This window comes from Mesoplodon bidens (genome assembly GCF_964165515.1).
Source record: "Mesoplodon bidens genome assembly, chromosome: 19".
NCBI lineage: Eukaryota > Metazoa > Chordata > Mammalia > Artiodactyla > Ziphiidae > Mesoplodon > Mesoplodon bidens.
Window position 1 is genome coordinate 39,604,576 of NC_138179.1, and position 6,294 is coordinate 39,610,869.

The following is a 6,294-nucleotide window of genomic DNA, read 5'->3' on the forward strand; positions in this document are numbered from 1 at the left end:
GTGGCGGGAGTTCTCGGCGCGTCCATCCCAGGGATTTGGATGGCACCGGAGAGCAAGCCCCAAGCTCCACCGGAAGGTGTCTGTTTTGTAGAGAACTGTGTGGTTTTATTTGCTGGGGGTGAGGACCCCGCTGGGGGGAGGGCGTGGGTGGTGTGGCTGAGGACCTGGGCGGGGTAGAGAAGTGGCTTCAGCGGGCAGTTTTCCTACATCTGGAAACAGTGCAAGGGGAAGGCTGAAAGAGCCCAGACCTGTCTGAGGGCTTGGGACCCAGGTGGTGGTGTCAGTTAAGGAGAGGTTGAGGCCTGCTTGCAGGTATTCAGACACACGGGGAGCATTGCTCACAGGGCCTTTGAGGAAATCAGAAAGGCTTGGAGAGCTGCTAGGGCCCCTTCTGCAGGGTGCCAGAATGTCTCAGTTCCTCTGTCCGGACTCTCCTCTAAGTACACCTCTGGGGCGGGAAGGGGGACCTGAATCAAGGTTCCTGCAGGGATGGATGTTCTGGATTCACCACCAGAGCCAGCTCCTGCAAAACCTAGTTACTCCCTCCTCCATCCCTTCCCTGCTCACCCTGTCTCTGCCCCCAGCCCTGGGGAAGTAAGTGGCCACACAGCTTTGTTCATTTCGTCTGTGGACCCGACATCCAGGTACAGGTAGATAGACAGTGAGGCATACGCTGGTGGGCACAAAGCCATAGGGTTCCCAAGGCCCTCCCAGGACCCAGTTCCACAAAGAGGAGAAAGAAGTGGGACAGAGAGCCTGGAGGGGGATTAGGCAGCTCTTCTGGGGCAAGAGGACAATTTCAAATCTGGTGGGTGGCCGTGAAAGTGCTGATGAAGGAAATATCCAGGAAGCGCAGCCCTGTTGCAGATGAGGGAGATAAAAAGGCAGAGTCCTTGTGTAAGGATACCTAGGATGATTTAGCTGAGGTGGTCCTTGTGCAGTCCTGAGAACTAAGTGAAGGGAGAAGTTTAAACTGCTAGGTGCCACAGTAAAGAATAAATGGGCTAAAGGGCGGGAATTCCCTGGCGTCCAGTGATTAGGACTCGACACTCTCACTGCCATGGCCCGAGTTCAATCCCTGGTGGGGGAACTAAGATCCCACACGCCATGCGGCACAGCCAAAAAAAACAAAACAAGACAAAAAAATGCTCCAGAAAATATTGATAACATCTTGCTCTATAGGTCTCAGGAAGAAATCCTCTATGGGGCTTCCCTGGTGGCACAGTGGTTAAGAATCCGCCTGCCGGGCTTCCCTGGTGGCGCAGTGGTTGAGAGTCTGCCTGCCGATGCAGGGGACACGGGTTCGTGCCCCGGTCCAGGAAGATCCCACATGCTGCGGAGTGGCTGGGCCCGTGAGCCATGGCCGCTGAGCCTGCGCGTCCAGAGCCTGTGCTCCTCAACGGGAGAGGCCAAAACAGTGAGAGGCCCACGTACCGGAAAAACAAAAAAAACAAAAAAAAGAATCCGCCTGCTAATGCAGGGGGCAAGGGTTCAAGCCCTGGTCTGGGAAGATCCCACATGCCGCAGAGCAACGAAGCCCGTGCGCCACAACTACTGAGCCTGCGCTCTAGGGCCCGCGAGCCACAACTACGGAAGCCTGCATGCCTAGAGCCCATGCTCCGCAACAAGAAAAGCCACCGCAATGAGAAACCCATGCACCGCAACGAAGAGTAGCCCCCGCTCGCCGCAACTAGAGAAAGCACGTACACAGCAAGGAAGACCCAACGCAGCCAAAACTAAATAAATTAATTAAAATAAAAATCCTCTATAGTTGTGAACAAATACTTTGAGCTTTGTACATTATCACTGCAATTTTGTAAATAAACTACATATGTGTGTGCGTTTTTGTATTTTCTCCAATTTCCTTCTCTAAGGGTAATTTGGTAGCCAACTCAGTTGAGAGCCTTCTGTTTGCCCATCTCTGTTACAAGCCCCACCTTGTGTTATCTTGTCTAATCCTCACAATAAGCTCACAAGTCAGGCACAGCTATTGTCTCCCTTCTGCAGACGAGGAAGGTCAGGCTCAGAGAGGTCAGCTGCACTGAGTCAGCACAGCTGGCCAGGACATGGTACAGTTAAGGCTGTTCTCGGTCTCCCCATGCTGGGTAGCTCAGGAGTTCTGATTGTTGTTATGCAAAGCTGCCAATCTGATTTTCAAGAAAATCCACTGTGAAAAGCAAGTTATTATATTTACAGCAACCATATCTAGTAAAGGGTAGACAGAATGAAAAGATGAGTTCCAATGATTCCCAACCCAATGTCAGGCTGATGTTGACAAGTGGACATTGACTCAGTAAAAGCTGTAATTCCCCAACTATGCTCAGCACAAGCTGCTTTAGCAAAAGGAGCAAGTGGTGTTTCAGCTGCAGCCTCAGAAGCTTGGCTTTCATTCGCAAACTTGTTCAGAACATAAAGGTGCAGGTCACCAGGGAGCCCTCAGCTGCCCACTCACAGAGATGCTCTTTCCACAGGGAGGGGGGAGGAAGAGCTTGTTCCCCAATAAGCTGTTCTTTTTTTTTTTAAATAAATTTATTTATTTAATTTATTTTTGGCTGCATTGGGTCTTCATTGCTGCGTGCGGGCTTTCTCTAGTTGCGGCGAGCAGGGGCTACTCTTCGTTGCGGTGCGTGGGCTTCTCATTGCGGTGGCTTCTCTTGTTGTGGAGTATGGGCTCTAGGTGCGCGGACTTCAGTAGTTGTGACACACGGGCTCAGTAGTTTTGGCTTGCGGGCTCTAGAGTGCAGGCTCAATAGTTGTGGCTCATGGGTTTAGTTGCTCTGCGGCATGTGGGATCTTCCTGGACCAGGGATCAAACCCATGTCCCCTGCACTGGCAGGCAGGTTCTTAACCACTGCACCACCAGGGAAGTCCCAACAGCCTGTTCTTTAGTTTGGTAACTTCCTAATTCCAGACTTTGTGCTCTTTCTGAGGAATTAGCTATATAATTCCTCCAAATTAATGTTTCCTGGCCCTGCAGCAATATTGAAAATGAATACGGTATGACATAACAGCCACAAAAGCAGATCACAAGAGTATATGTTCCCTGGGATGACAGCCATTTAAAATATGATAGCTGCATTGCAAAAAAAAGTCAGGAAAACACCACAAAACACTAAAATAGTAAGTAGAGGAGATGGATGATTCTTTTTCTCTAGTTTCTAAAGATGATGAGTTTAAATTACCTTTCTATAAAAACACATCTAAGAAAACAAATCTAGGGAATTCCCTGGCAGTCCAGTGGTTAGGACCCTGTACTTTCACTGCCAAGGGCTCAGGTTCAGTCCCTGGTCAGGGAACTAAGATCCCACATGGCCAAAAAAGAAAAAAAAAAAAAAAAGGAAGAAAACAAATCTTCATTTTTTTCTGTAGTGATTAAAATTAGTCTCTTTTCCTTATTTAGAAACCACCAGCCAGCCATCAACAGTGCCATCTGACACAGTGGTCAGGAGGGTTTTCTTTCTTTCTTTTTTTTCTCTTGAAATCCTCTTATATATAAAATGAGAGAAAGGACCAGGGTGCCCAAAGCCCAGGGATGGGCAGCCTTTCTCATGTTCTCATATAAGGCAGAGACAGCAAAGGAAATGCTTAGTGTCCTTCAAGCCACCTGTGGGCTCAAATCTGCAATTTGGGTTTAAAACTGCTCTTCAAATTAAATGTAATACTTATTCAAGGTTAAAAATTCAAACTGTAAAGAAGGTATAAAGTGAAGAAAAGAAAGTGCCCACCTCCTCCTTGGCCCCAAGCACCTCTGTTCAAGATATAACCGCAGTTATGACTTTCCAGATGTATCCATACAAATCCAAGCATATTATAAACAGAATAAGCTATCCTTAAGAAAAAAAAAACCCACAAATGCTATCTCATTAAACATACTATTCTTGTAGCCTGCATGTTCACTTAACAGTATATCTTGACCATCTTTCAATAACAGGGTATTCTTTGCATAGCCTTTGCATAGTATTTCACTGAATAGATATTATATATTGAAGCAGTCTCTATTATTGGACATTTAGGTTGTTCCCTGGTATTCTACTATTGCAAACTCTGCCCCCTGTACGTACATACACTCTGCTCTCAGCCTTCTGAGAGTGGAATTGCTAAATCAAAATGTATACCCCTTTTTAATTTGTACAGATATGTACAAATTGCCATCCAAAATGGTTGAACTAGTCTATATTTCCAATACCAATGTACAAATGTGCCTTATACTCCCTTATACCACCTTAACCCACACTAAATATTATCAAGCTTTAACATTTTGGCCAATATGATAGATGAAAAATGGCATACCATGTTTAAGTTTTTAAAATATTTATTTATTTGGCTGCTCTGGGTCTTAGTTGCAGCACAGTGCCATGAGCGGGATCTTCATTGTGGCATGTGGGATCTTTAGTTGTGGCAATGTGGGCTTTTAGTTGCGGCATGCGGGCTCTAGTTTCCTGACCAGGGATCGAACCCAGGCCCCCTGTATTGGGAGTGTGGAGTCTTAACCGCTGAACCAGTAGGGAAGTCCCTCATGTTTAATTTTTGAACTAAATGGAAAGGAAAATAAAACAAAAATGTGTGGGATGCAGTGAAAATAGTGTTAGAGGGAGATTTATAACACTGAATAGATACATTAGAAAAGAAAGATCTAAATCAGTAATCTAAGCTTCCACCTTAGGAAACAAGCATAATAAAAGCAAATTAAATCTGAAATAGGCAGAAGAAAAGAAATAGAAGACAGGAAATTAGTAGAGAAAGTCAAGAAAATCAAAAGTTGGTTCTTTGAGGCAATTCCCTGGTCCAGTGGTTAGGACTCTGCGCTTTCACTGCTGCATGGAGCGGCCAAAAAAAAAGAAAAAAAAAGTTGGTTCTTTGAAAAAATGAATAAAATTGATAACCTCTAGTCAGGCTAAACAAGACAAAAAGAAGACACAAACTACTAATATCAGAAATGAAATACAGGTCATCATTACTGATCCCATGGGCTTTAAAAGGATAATAAAGGAATACAGTGAACAATTCTATGTCCCTAAATTTGATAACTTAGGTGAAATTGGACCAATTTCTTGAAAGGCACAATCTCCCAAAACTCACACAAGGAGAAATAAATGGGTCTATATCTATTAAAGAAATTGAATCAGTCATTAATAAGCTTCCAAAATAGAAAACACCAGGCCCAGATGGTTTTACTGGTGAATTCTACCAAACATTTAAAGAAGAAATGATACCAACTCTCTACAATCTCTTTCAGAAAATAGAAGCAGAGGGAATACTTCTAAACTTATTCTGTGAAGTCAGAATTACCCTAGTACTAATGTCTTTAACTAAAAGTGAAAGACATTACAAGAAAGAAAAACTATAGACTAATATCACTCATGAATACAGATGCAAAAATACTCAAAATGTTAGCATATAGAATCCAACAATGTATAAAAATAAATTATACAGCATGACTAAGCGGGATTAATTTCAGGTATGCAAGACTGGTTCAATATTTGAAAATCAATTAAGGTAATCCATCACATGAACAAGTTAAAGAAGAAAAATCATATGATCATATCAACAAATGCAAAAAACAAAAGAGCATTTGACAAAATCCAATATCCATTTGCAATAAAAATTCTCAGCAAACTAGGAATAGTGAATAACTTCTGCAATTCAATAAAAACATCTACAACAAACCTACAGTTAATATCATATTTAATAGTGAGAAACTAGATGCTTTCACTGTAAGACTGGGAGAAAGGCAAGGATGTCCTCTTCTCACCACTCTTATTCAACATCATACTAGAAATCCTAGCGAATGCAATAAGAAAAGAAGGGGCATATGGGAACTCTGTACTTTCTGCACAATTTTTTTCTGTAAACATAAAACTTCACTAAAAAATAAAGTCTATTAATAAAAAATCTTTCAATGGCATCTCATGTTCAATTTTTCTCTTCAATTAAAAGTAAGTTGAGGGACTTCCCTGGTGGCACAGTGGTTAAGAATCCGCCTGCCAATGCAGGGGACATGGGTTCAAGCCCTGGTCCGGGAAGATCCCACATGCTTCGGAGCAACTAAGCCTATGCACCAGAGTTACTGAGCCTGAGCTCTAGAGCTCGAGTGCCACAGCTACTGAAGCCCGTGCGCCTAGAGCCTGTGCTCTGCAACAAGAGAAGCCACTGCAAGGAGAAGCCCGTGCACCACAACAAAGAGCAGCCCCTGCTCGCTGCAACTAGAGAAAGCCTGCGTACAGCAGTGAAGACCCAACGCAGCCAAAAATAAATAAATAAATAAAATCCTTTTAAAGAAAGTAAGTTGAGGGA